General features: G+C 37.5%; 1 protein-coding gene across 5 annotated transcripts in view; it reads right to left on the bottom strand.

Moving 5' to 3' along the window:
• Positions 1-13,905, bottom strand: part of NRIP1 (nuclear receptor interacting protein 1) — a 107,392-nt gene that overhangs the window by 37,957 nt on the left and 55,530 nt on the right. The window contains exon 1 of one of the 5 annotated variants that reach the window (XM_070367661.1): positions 4,909-4,929. The exons of the other annotated variants lie outside the window; for them this stretch is intronic. The gene's annotated coding sequence lies outside the window, so the exon portion shown is untranslated. Of the gene's footprint in view, positions 1-4,908; positions 4,930-13,905 lie in introns of those variants that run through there. 5 annotated transcript variants of the gene reach the window in all.

Genomic DNA, 13,905 nt, shown 5'->3' with positions numbered 1-13,905 from the left:
TGAAACTTTTAAGCTAAGATTCAAGCAAATTAAACTTCACCTTATCAGTTCTGGGTTCTCACTTTCCAAATTATTTCCTATCATTCTAAAGTGAGGTACATGATTCAATTATCAATAGTTTATACTGTTAGATGGAAAGGTGGTTATTGAAAATTACACACAGTTTTTGATACATATTTTAATAAAGTCCACACAAATAAAAATCACATAACTAATCAAGACAAAGATATGTAGTTTGTGAATGTGAATCATTAAAGTTACAGACTTTTTTTTGTTTGACATATGTGATTAAATTAACAGGTTAAAAAATAGGAATAAGAGTTTAGACCTGGCTTCACCACACTGAATACACAAGACGAAAAGAATGCATCATTCATTTCGAGATACCCAAACAGCTCTACCAATCATATTATGGTTACCTAGCCAAATCCTACTGTTAACAGTGGTATAAAGTACACATCTGCAGCATGACTATCTGACACTCGGACACACACACCTCAAAACAAATAACTACCAGATACATATAATGGTTCAGGCACTATACACTGTCTTCGCATTTATCATCATGATAACCTATCGAGTTTGATTTTATACTAATCCCTACTTTGAAGATGGAAAGAGTGAAGTTTAGAAGGTGAAAGAGTTTGCTTGCAAACCTTGGTCTGCCCAGCTGCTGAAGCAAAAAGCTGGGTGTGAAGTTTTGTTTCATTTATTCGTATTTTTTTAATCTACTAACGGGAGGGAAGGGTTTAGGAACAGTTTACTGCCATCTCCCCATCCCCATACCTTACATACTTTATATAAACTTAATATTAAGCATGACTCTAGTTCTTAAACCACATCTCCACTGCCCACTAGTCTCCCCACTGCCCCTATACTTGGTCAACTTGATTTTCTGACATCTCTATTTACTTGTTCATTTCTCTTTTGGAAATAAAACCAGCCCAGTAGGATGAAGGCAAGTCCAGTCTTGTCAGGAACTGATTTTTGGAGCGACCCTCTCAGACTTTAACTTGGATACCCATCTGACATGTACTGTTGGGACTTATTTGCAAACCCAAACTCGTAGCCCCTGGATGACTCCATGATCAATCTTTCCATGAACAATCTGAATTAGAGTGTTTCTTGAATTTGTCAATTCAGCATTTAATTATGTTTGAAGGGGGCCATGCCTGGTCAGTATACCTCCTTGGAGGTCTTTACCTAGCAAAGTCCCAGTTGGCTGCCCACTTTCTCTACTCAGCTTGATTACACGATTAAAGAAAATATTGCTATAAAATATTAAATATTAACTGAAGCAGAGACATCACTTTGCCAACAAAGGTCTGTCTACTCAAAGCTATGGTTTTTTCAGTCAGCATGTACGGATGTGAGAGTTGGACCATAAAGAAGGCTGAGTGCCAAAGAACTGATGTTTTCAAACTGTGATGCTGAAAACTCTTGAGAGTCCCTTGGACTGCAAAGAGATCAAGCCAGTCAATCCTAAAGGAAGTCAACCCTGGATATTCACTGGAAGGACTGATGCTGAAGCTGAAACTCCAACACTGGCCACCAGATGCAAAGAACTGACTCATTGGAAAAGATCCTGATGCTGGGAAAGGTTGAAGGCAAGAGGAGAAGGGGATGACAGAGGATGAGATGGTTGGATGGCATCACCTACTCAATGGACATGAGTTTTAGCAAGCTCTGGGAGTTGGTGATGGACAGGAGGCCTGGTATGCTGCAGTCAATGGGATCACAAAGAGTCGGACATGACTGAGCTACTGAACTGAACTGAAATGAATCAGTAATCCTGTGTGTGTGTATTTCATTTCCAGATTGTAAATTAAAGCAAACTGAAACTGTATCATTATAAATATGTATAATGATATATATATATAAATATATATAATGATTTAACATCCATTTGCTTAAATTTATAGAACATTTAGTTATGAATTAAAATTACTGTGGCTACAGGTATAACTACTATTGGCTAGTATCAACATAATTATTTTAGGAGAATAATATTAGGTAAAGAGTTAACATCTTGTGAAAAAGTGATCACTTTTTATAAAGACAGCAATTTGTATTTTTGCTTTGACTCAGCTACTAAATAGTTTTATAACAGTGACCATGTATCAACCTGTCTAAAGCTTAGTTTTCTCATCTGTTAAATGTACTTTTATATGAACTGATCTATAAGGTTCTATCAGTCAAAAACTCTGGTCTAAGCCTAATGTTGAAAACTTAGCAATAAAAAATACGCTCATTAACCTGAGTTGAGGGAAGTATCACCCACATATTTAAAGTTGTCCTCATGAATGACTTTCATCTCATGCCTTCAAGTCATAGTCATAATGATAAGTCAAATGATTGATTTCTCCATAGATTTAAATCTCTCTGACTAAAGTTATAATGCAGTTTTCTTGGATGTTCAAAATCATCTGTTGATGTCAGCGTAACAGACCTAGACTCACAGAATGCATCTAAGACACAGACTTCAGTGCTTGAAAAATGTACCATCACAGCAGACCAGCATATGTGGGAAAAGGGTATCCTGGAGGCAATGTGAGCTGAAGAAAAATCCTAAGTATGATTGTCTATCTGTGCTTGTCTGTGTTGAAAGGAAGGACAATTTAAGACACAGTTGGACACCTGAACTACTCTGAGTGAAAAACAATTCTGCGAAAACAGTTTCTACTCTGGTTCTGAAACACCGAATTCTAGTTCCTTCAATACCTAGAATGCTTTCAGAACAGAAGCAGATGCTGAAAACTACTACCATGAGAACAGCTGAAAGTGTAAATAGAAAAAGTATAAAAACCAAGTGTGTAGGGTAGCTGGATAGACCGGTGGAGTGTTCTTTATCCACTTGACTAACAAGTATTTATTGAGTAGATTCTAGATGCCAAGTAGAGTGCTAAGCATCGTGTGTAATTTAGTAAACATAGAACATAGCTTTTGTCTGTAAAAAAACAATCTCCTACTCCATCAAAAGAACTACAACCACAAGAAAACAGAGTTTAAATATAAATCTCTTCTACTTGATATTTCCTTCATTATCTTTCCATTCTGAGTTGGTTATACATTAAATATACACATTCCATCTCTTCTTTTGTAAGGGTGAAAGATAACAAATGTTTCAAAATTTTTAAGGTAATTACAAATTGAAAACTAAAAATTTTTTTAATTAAAAACTAAAATTTGAAGGATAAAGAGTTTAGGACATGTTGTATTTTGGAAAATAAAATGTTTGAGTCTTAGTTCTATGGTTTATTTTTTCTCTACATTTTCTCAATTCACATTTTTTTCAAAAACAAAAACAAAAAAAAACCTCCAATAAAACTCAGAGTGTAAGAATGAATGCAGTACCAATAATTTTGATGGTTGACATTCCATTGAAAAAAATATTTAATAGTCAATTTTGCCACTGAATTAAAGAAGTTCTTTGAAAATATCTTCTTTCCTTAATAAATAACATGACCTCAACCAATTAATGTTAATCAATGATTTGTATCAGAATTCGGTACTGTATTTGTTGTTTAATAAATGCTTATAATCTTGCAAGTTGTCTAGACAATCACTTGGAAATTTAATTTCTTGTTTCTCATCTTTACTATAAAAATAGTTATATTCATTCCTTATTTCTCAAAATTATTGGTAAAATTAAAGAACTTGTTGAATAAAAACAAAAAACAAAAAAAGCAAATGCTTAAAAACCCTTCTCCATTCACACATTTGTCTCTAAAAGTATCTGGGAATAAGTTGAGACCAATGTCTGTGGTCTCTGATTTCATCAATCTTCAGTATTGGAATGTTTGTACAATGTATAAGTAGTACATACAGAACAATTATTTACACATTTAAATGGGGGGAAAGTGTAATCAAAAAAATATTAAGCTATATACTGATTTTAAGAACACAAAAGTAAACAATAGAAAACAACTTTAATCCACCAGTGAACTGTTTTTGCTTCCTCTCTCTCCTAAATCAAGGGCTCTGATTATAATCAAAGATCACGACAGGGACAGAGGAGGCAAAGGGCACCTGCAGTTCACATGTGGCAAGAGACTTGGACAAGAGGAATTTCACCTCTCCCCTCATGGTACAGATTTTCACATAACCTAAAGCGTGTGACTCCGGCAATACCTCATGAATGCCTGGATCCCAATCACAGGGATTTAGATCATTTTGTGAAATATTAAAACATTTGTTCAATTCATATTTAGAAATCCCAAATTTTACACTGTAAGTCTCTATCTGAAAAACATTCCACAAAATTAAAAAAAAAAAAAACAACTAGGAGAAACATTTCAGTTTCCTTTCCCACAGCAGAATCAAATAGTATAATGTTTATACAATGAAACTAGTAAAAGAGTAAAGTTAAAATTACATTTCTTAATTTTCTTAATATAGTTTAAGGTGGTAGAGTGGTTACTTTTTCTTTTAATGAAAATCTCTTTCCTATTCTCTTCATCATGTAATGTAGGACCTTTAACAATACAATGTACTGGAAAATAATTAAAAATCATTTCCTAAACTAATTAGGTTCGGAACCACCTCCCTGGTTTCTCCCATTCATCTTGTGCTTATAACCTTATAATATTAGCTCGAATTTCATCTCTGCCTGACACATTTCAAGCAGTGAAACAGATTAGTGCCTCAGAACACTTTATAGGGTTTCGTTTATCAATCAGGTTATGTTCCCAGTGATGCTTTCAGCAGAATTATCTTATTCGAATGAACTCTCATGGACTGAAGTAAACAAAGCTATAGCCCACTCCTCTTCCATACTTCCCATTCATTTATTTCCTTTTTTTTTTTTTAAAAAACTTAGACTTACAGCACGTGCCACAGAAAGAGAGCGTGTTAAATATTCCTGGAGTGTCACAATATGTAATACAATAAAACAGATTACAACCCTACCTTTCTTTCACAGCAGTGGTGCCAAGCACAGGTACACCGGAGCAATCAATTTGTTCTGCAGACAGTAAGGCTTTCATAGAATACTAATGTAAAATCTCTTTTCTTTCTCCTTTGCCTTGACTCCCCAATGCCCAGGTCCCGACCAATACAAGGAGGAGGGCGGTATGTCTTCTGCCGCGATAACCACAACTACTAATCAAGTCTACGTGTACAAGGGCACAGGATTAAACCTCCACCAAGCTTGAGTCAGGGTTTGAGAGCAGCTAAACACACGCACAGCACGGTCAAAATTAAACACACACACACACTCATACACCACGCACAAGCCACGAAAATACAGATGTGCCTACTTCAGTGAACTAATTCATCACACTTTTACCACTGATAGTTTTTTACCTCAGGGGTATGAAATTAGCTCCTGTTGAAGTGAGGGCTTAGATTCAACAGTACCTAACAATAATTAGCTTTTTTTTTTCTCCCCAGAAAATAAGAATCATGATCAGTATTTTTTGCATTAAACTGTCCTTTGTTTTTAAAACAAGATTTACACTATCCAATACAGTTTATATGGACTTAATCTCTCAAGTATTAACATAGGGTTAATAGACTCAGCAGGGATCCTTAAGATTTTACACTTTAAAAAGGTATTATATAGTTCAAATCTACTTATCCAAGATGAGCTTGTGTATTACCAAAAATGAAAAGATATCTAAAAGATCTTCATTTAGCTTTTAGCTTTTACATTAAATATAATCCCAAGATATTAAAAAATATTTTTGGGTCTCAACAATTACTTAAAAAAAAAAATCTTTAAAATTTTACACTTATGCTGTGGTGCTATTTTTGATCTCCTAAGTCTAGAGTTTTGAGGTTCCTTTCAATTAAGCATTTTTCACTTGGCTTATTCTCCTTTTATTCGAAATATGAAAAGGTGTGCCAATCACTGAGTTAGCATGAGAACGGAAGTTGTTAAATGTTTACCAATATACAATACCTCATTTTAATTTGTCTGCCTTAATTTTCAAATAAGTCTTGAAAAACGCTAATAATCAAGGGATCACAAACTAAATAAGAATTAAGAACAAACCATTCTAGATGACTGGAGAAACTTATGAGGAAGCTTTCTAAACCAGCTCTGTGCTCATGTGCACACTTGCCTTAACACTGCTAAAAACATGTCTTATTTTGCACTCTTCCTCTTTCTTAAAACAAAACAAAACAGCAGAACAATTAAGAAATACCAGGCTTTCAATGAAGTACTGCAATAATGTTTAACGGATACTGATGCCTCCGTCCTTGACACGCTGACCATGTCATCAGGCTACTGTCATGTGATATCATGTCATTTCCCCACCTGGCTGGTGACCTTGTCCTCTAAATGACCTAAAGCTTCCCTCAAGTAGCAGGAGGCCCCTCCCCGCTGTCTCAGCAAGGTCGAATGGGTCAGCGTGTCCTCATCTATAATCCACCACCATTTGTCAGCAGGGAGGCTGGAGGAGGCAGGCTTGCTACAAGGGGAGAATGCCCAATTAGGCAGCTGTCACACAAAGCATAGGCTGCGAAATTATCCCCTGTCAAAAGAAAGAGCAGCTGCGGGTGCCAATTACAGCAACCTTTCAACCCTTTAGGTACTGGAAACTACACAGAAGTAAATGAAGAACAATTAGTGATAACAAATCGATGAATTAGGACAGTAAATTAGAAATGACTAGCAGGTGAGCGTGGGTCATACATGACAGAAGGGCACACCAGACTCCAGGCAAGGGCAGGGATGCACAGAATCACACTGCCCTTTCCTTGCAGATAGATTTCCCCTCCAGGCTTTTCTTTTGGCAAACCTAAAATCCTCTCAAACAGCCATAACCTAAAAGTGTATATACCTTTTTACTTTCCTGGGAGGACCCAAAGATACTGCTTCTTGACAGGAGCAAAATGGTCCAGAATAAGAAGTCTAGACAGTTCTAAACTGTTCTTCTAATACCATTCATCATGGCATCCCCGGAAGCTTCGTTATCTGTGGGCCCCAAAGTCCAACGTATCAGTTCAAATAAGCACAGTATGTTATGTCCACCTTCCAGAAGTATGTGCCCTGGTTCTACTTTAGCTACACTTACAGGGAAGCATCTTCTTTAAGAAAGAAACAACCAAATTCCAAGAAAGCTTTATGTTAGTATTATAATGTTGAATTTTCTCTCCAGACGTGATTTTGTGCATAAAGAAATAACTTCAAGTGCTTCTGTACCCAAAGAAGTATCAACTATAAAAATTTCTTGGATTATTTGGCTCTAATCCTACAGAGGTGATACGCATTAAGTCTCAAGCTTAGAAAGCCAGTTTATTTGGACTCTTTCCAACTGATGTCCTGTAGTTAGCACTCACAGGCAACAGAAGAGGAACAAGTCCCACAGAAGAGAGGGAAGCCAGTATGGCTGTGAAGTGTTTACGCACACAGTTTCACTGTGCCTTACAAAGTCGGTATGTTGACAAACAACTTTCTTAGAGGCTATTTGAAATGAAAATTGCTTTTCTCCTTCCTGAGGAAAAACACATGTGTCTTTTTATACCAATTCTCTGAAAGTTGAGAAACTGAATGATAGGTGATATATTTTCTAAAGAATCAAGAATGGCTACCCACTCCAGTATTCTTGCCAGGAGAATTCCATAGACAGAGGAGCCTGGCGGGCTACAATCCATGGGGTTGAGAAGAGTTGGACATGACTGAGCGACTTTTACTTTCAAGGTAAATTGATTTACTAAAATTCCGAGTCACACATGTAAAAGTGAAGAAGAGAAGGTGAGGTAATAAAGAAGTATTTTTTTCAACCCTCTCCAACCAATTAAAAATAAACCAATTAACAGCAGAAAAAGTTTCTAATTCCTGCTTCCTCAGTCAAGCCACTTGATAAAATTTCCAAGAGGTGAATGGCATGGGAAGAAAACTTCTCCTATAAAGTTTATCCAAGAATTTTATTTATAAATTATGTTTCCTCCTTAAAAAAAGGGGGGGCATTTATACATTTTCTTAAGTTTACATTGCAATCTTCTAAAGGAATTCAAAGTAATGGCAAGGAGACAGGAATGAAGGAGTTAATGCCTTTAGAATTCAGCTTCCATCATACATGGGTGACTATCTCTTTAAATAATTTAAATCCTCTCCATCAACTACAAAGCTGTTTTGAAGCCATTTAGCTTTGTTCTTTACATGTGTTCTAATTAAGAAATGACCTTGTCATCACACACACCAGAAATCCAGGATTATTTCCTACAGCAAAAATTCACAGAGCCCCCCACCAAAAAAAGAAAAACAGGGGGAAAAAATAGACTTCTTCTTCACTTCCTCACTAAAGGAAGTTGTTGGTTGGCTGAATGCTGAAGCAGTTTCACCGCATAATTTTTTGTTGTTGTTGAATGTCACAGGGCGGGTTAGTGTGACCTTGAGCCGCATCAGCAGCACAGCAAGGGTCGAGATGCCTGCAGGCGCCCTTGTACTGGATTTGCAAGACAAAAACCTTCAAACTGGCTGAAGGACATCTTAAATCTCTTCAAAGGTTTTCCGAACTAATCTGGGCTGCTCTTAGCAGGATCTGTGCCAGTGTGCAAAGCAAAATTAAAAACAAGGTCTTTGACAGGATGTTGTCTCCTCTTAACCCTTCCCAAGCAGAACAGAACAAATCACAAGCTTTTGGGAGACAGTTTACCTAGAAGCCTTTCTTCATAACAAATTATGGAAGCAAGCAATCACAAAGCATGAGGCAGCTATTAGTCCTTAAAATGAAACCCTCCCATTGCAATCAAAGATTTTGGGTGGGATTTTTTTTTTCTAGATCATATTGTAGTGTAGAGCATATAAAACTTAAATTCTATTTGTTTATCTTTTAGAGTTGCTGCAAGTGATATGTTAAGACTAAGGAAATATTTTCATTGACATTAATCTCTCAATTTCAATTTATTTTTAAAGAATAAGCTTTCAGCTGGTTAAGTCATAAACTTCATGTTGCAAACAGCTTACTAAAATTAAAATAAGTAAAAAAAAATGCATGATATGTTTACTAAAGTTCTTATTCCTAACATGATGAATACACTGGTAAGATGAGGAAAATATCAGAATAGTGAAAGTGAACATAAGTAAAACAAGATAAGGCAGTCTCAGCCTTGTTATAAGAAGTCAGCAAGACATCTTTTTTTTATTGTAACGTTATAGTATTTCCAATGTAGGCCAAAAAAGTAGGTATTAATGCCATCAGAGGGTGCGTGTCTTCTCTGCAGTACCCTTCAAATTTAATTTAGTAGCTACAGCTCTCAGGAAATAATCTAGGTGAAAAAAGAGCTATAATAATTAAAATGCAATAACCTAAAATCAGTGTAACCTGTGACATGTTAGTTTCTCATCATATATAATATATGCCATAATTAGTTATAAAGAGTATTTAGTATAAGGTATAAAATGTATTAAGGTCCAATAGATTGCAAATTATACCTGTCTGAAAAAACAGACTTGAGTTCAAGTTTATGCTGAGTGGCAACCAAACTAACTCACTTGAATTTGGATACGCCAGGGGTCCCCAACACCCAGGCCATGGACCAGTACCAGTCAGTGGCCTGTTGGGAACCAGGCCTAATTGCAGGAGGTCAGCAGCAGACAAGTGACTGAACCTTCATCTGTACTTACAGCTGATCCCCATCGCTCTCCCATTACCCTAAGATGGGACCACCTAGTTGCAGGAAAACAAGCTCAGGGCTTCCATTAATTCTGCATTACGGTGAGTCGTATAATTATTTCAATATATATCACAATGTAATAAAAATAGAAATAAAGTGCATAATAAATGTTATGTGTTTGAATCTTCTGAAGCCATCCCCCCCCGCCCTTACCCCAGTCCATAGAAAAACTGTCTTCCATGAAACCTGTCCTTGATGCCAGAAAGGTTGGGGACCACTGAGATACGGTTTCCCAAATGGGGCAGAAAAGGGTAAAGTATACCTAGTAAGTATATAACATGAGAGTGAACAAGTGAAGTTTTCTTTAGTCATTGTGCAAAAGGAGACAGGGTGTAAGTGCTAAATGTTAATGCTGAGGTTTGTAAGTCCAGCAGGAACAGAGTGGGCTGTAACTACGTTTTCAGCTGTGCTATGCCCAAGGTCAGGCTAAGATCATGGCATCCGGTCCCATCACTTCATGGGAAATAGATGGGGAAACAGTGGAAACAGTGTCAGACTTTATTTTTGGGGCTCCAAAATCACTGCAGATGGTGACTGAAGCCATGAAATTAAAAGACATTTACTCCTTGGAAGGAAAGTTGTGACCAACCTAGATAGCATATTAAAAAGCAGAGACATTTCTTTGCCAACAAAGGTCCGTCTAGTCAAGGCTATGGTTTTTCCAGTGGCCATGTATGGATGTGAGAGTTGGACTGTGAAGAAGGCTGAGTGCTGAAGAATTGATGCTTTTGAACTGTGGTGCTGGAGAAGACTCTTGAGAGTCCCTTGGACTGCAAAGAGATCCAACCAGTCCATCCTAAAGGAGATCAGTCCTGGGTGTTCACTGGAAGGACTGATGCTAAAGCTGAAACTCCAATACTTTGGCCACCTGATGTGAACAGCTGACTCATTGGAAAAGACTCTGATGCTGGGAGGGATTGGGGGCAGGAGGAGAAGGGGACGACAGAGGATGAGATGGCTGGATGGCATCACCGACTCGATGCACATGAGTTTGGGTGGACTCTGGGAGTTGGTGATGGACAGGGAGGCCTGGCATGCTGTGATTCATGGGGTCGCAAAGAGTCGGACACAACTTAGCGACTGAACTGACTGATGCCCAGGGTGGTGATCAGTGATGGTTAAAAAAATGAGGCAGAAGAGAATGGCAGTCACTGTAGGTTCCAAAACAGCACTCAAAGGCAGGGAACTACTTAGTGGGATACAGGAAGCAGCGGCCCAATGTGACTAGAGATTAGGCTGAAAACACAATTGGGACCAAGGACTCTGAATCAAGGTCATGTCAAGAAGTTGGCATTTATCTGGTGAGCAGCAGGAGGTCTACAGGCAATGGTGTGACTAAATTAATGTTAGAACACAAAAACAAAAGACAGTTGTAGAGCTGCTGATGGCTTGGAGGGGAAAGAAATTGAAACAAATTAGTGCAGAGAAGAAAACAGTCAAAATAAGGTAGGAGCAGGAGAGGTGAAGAAAAAGACAACTCTGAAAAAACAATGAAACCTGGTTTAAATATTTAGATAGCAATATATCTAACATAAAGAGTGTTACAAAATAGGGTATTTTCAATAGCAAGTTCATTAAGTAAAAAAAAGAAAATAATTATGATGTCTCAAGCCTAGGTTTGTAGAATACATGGCAATATAACGTACGAATGTACAAGAAAACTAAAGGTATTTAACAAAGAGTCAGAATCAGATTCTGTTGGAGAGTCGAAGTTTGTATCTTTCAAATAGCAATCTTCACTAAGTATCAGGCAAGGATTTTGCTTATAAGGCAGCAACATGTACTTTTTCAGTAGAGTGTGATAGCAGAGTTCCCTTGGCTATAAAAGACAGATGTGCATGCTCAGTCACTCAGTCATGTCCAACTCTTTGTGAGGCCTGTAGCCTGCCAGGCTCCCCTGTCCATGGGATTTCCCAGGCCAAGAATCCTGGAGTGGGTTGCCATTTCCTTCTCCAATAAGGGAGAGAGGCCTGGCTTAAACCATAAAGTCATTGTTGGAGCTCAGAGTTTCATCAACACTAATGAAAATAAAATTAACTTAGCAAACATTTACTGACTGCTTACTATGTTTAGGACACAGAATTAAAAAATAAAAAGTCCCTAACATTCTGTCAGCTTTGTGCTTCTAGTTTGTCACTCATAAAGATAAAGCCCCAAATTACAGCTCACACGATGACACCAACACACAATAAAAAGACTGGTGAGTAAACAGAATAGAGCTGTCAGTGAATTAACAGGAGTCTGAACGAGCAGCCATCTTGGTGCTCCCATGCAGCTGACAGGTATATACAATGCATGCCCAGGACACTCCCGGAAGACCCAGTCCCCTTGTACTTTGAAGAGAGTCGTCAAATACTCTAGGAGACTGACTGTCCTGCTAAGACCTCAGAAAGAATTTAACAGAGTATCAGCCAAGGTAAGAGGGTAGAGAGTGACAAAGAACAGAAGTCACTAGGGCCAAGTCACTATCTGCCAGAGAGCAGACTGTACTCCCAGAAAAGGACAGCCAGCATCGGGGATCATGTTGAGGCAAGTGGAGGGGAAGGTCAAACAAAGGAGAGAAGAAGGAAAGGTCTCGAAGGGAAGACTTCCCACTCCACTGAAAATGGTATAAACTTTACTTTGTGAAATAGGAAAATGACCAAACCTCTAAGCCCTCTGGAGTAAGGAGAATCATCACAGAAGAAGTATTTGGAAGTTCATTAGTCATAAAAAGGGCTAGCACGTAAAAGCCAGGGTACTGACAGGGCATAACTAGGAATGACCTTACTGAGTATCCACAAATAAAATGACTGCTCCTTGAGTAAGCATCTCCTTCTTACAGCTGCCAACACTGGTAATAAGCTCCAGCACATTCTATGTCTAGACATTAATAGAAGAGTGGGTAACATGATAGACCTCACAGATACTTCAAAAAAAATTATTAATCTATAAACACAAAAGCTAGGTTACAACACGATCAAAATAAAAAATATAGAATATTCTGCTGGCAATTAAAGTGAATTCTTGTAAAGCAGCAGTTCCCTAAGTGTGGTCCAGGGACTCCAAAGCAACCCATGATCCATTCAGGAGGCACATGAAGTCAATGCTACTTTCATAACACTAAACTGTTATCTGCTTTCTTGTCTCTTTCTCTTCTAAGTCTACAATGGAGTTGTCTAGGGCTATAGGATATGTAAGCACTCTGTTGATGACTCTTGGAATGCATACTTGTGTAATCCTGTGTTTTACAATTTTTCTCAGTTTAAAATTTCTAATATGGTAAATATTGGTTGATATGACCCTCTAAACAAAAACTCTCTGGGGTCCCTCAATATTTTAAGAGTACAAAAGGATCCTGAGGCAAGAAGTTTGAAAACTGCTGCTGGTTTACTAAAGCAAAGAAGTACTTCTTGAGAAGCACAATCTTGGTTTTAATCTTCAAATGAAATCTCTACTTTCTAATTTTCAAGAATTTACATTATAACTGTGACTGATAAACACTGTTCTCTGTGCAGAAATGATTCCAAAATACTAGGGGAAAAATTAAAGGATGACCTTTTAAAAAGACCACAGGGGATATATTCTTTAATTTATAAGAAGCAATGACTCCACATATATTTATAAAGAAGCTGCTATGTTGAGAGCTGAAGATAGAAGAGTAACTAAGTAGTAGACCAGCCTTTAGTGGAACCACAATATTGCCAGAAAAAAATATAATCAGTGACATAATGAGATACTACTATAAGAGAAGGCATGAACAAAGTGTAAAAAGCATGGACGGGCAAATTCTCGGGAAGAAGATGGGATGAAAAGGCAAGCAACACTTTTTTTAGTGAAGACACTCCACAGACGTGGTATGCAAATTGACTCTAACACAAGCAAGGCTTTGCCAATTAGAAAAGAAGCTAAAAGCATCCTAAAAGTAGGAGAAGCATCAGTTTGAGCAGGGTAGCAGAGCAATATAGTGTGTTCCAGAAAATAGGTAATTCACTTAAAGAACAAAAATTACAAGTAATTCTGTGCTCAGTTGCTCAGTCATGTCCAACTCTTTATGACCCCATGGACTACTGCACGCCAGGCTCCTCTATCCTTGGAATTTGTCAGGCAAGAATACTGGAGTGGGTTGCCATTTCCTCCTCCAGGGGATCTAAACTTTCATACAATTTGACAAAGTAATTTGCTGTCTTTTGAATTTAATGATCAAAGATTTGGATGTATAATTTGTATGTATGTTTCTTAATTTTAAATCTGCCTTAGATAGAAGCTTTTTAAAAGCACAGTAAAAGTAAGTTACTA

This window comes from Bos mutus, chromosome 1 (genome assembly GCF_027580195.1).
Source record: "Bos mutus isolate GX-2022 chromosome 1, NWIPB_WYAK_1.1, whole genome shotgun sequence".
In the NCBI taxonomy this organism is placed as follows: Eukaryota; Metazoa; Chordata; class Mammalia; order Artiodactyla; family Bovidae; genus Bos; species Bos mutus.
Note: the sequence above shows the minus strand (reverse complement) of the source record. Positions and strands in the feature narration are given on the sequence as shown.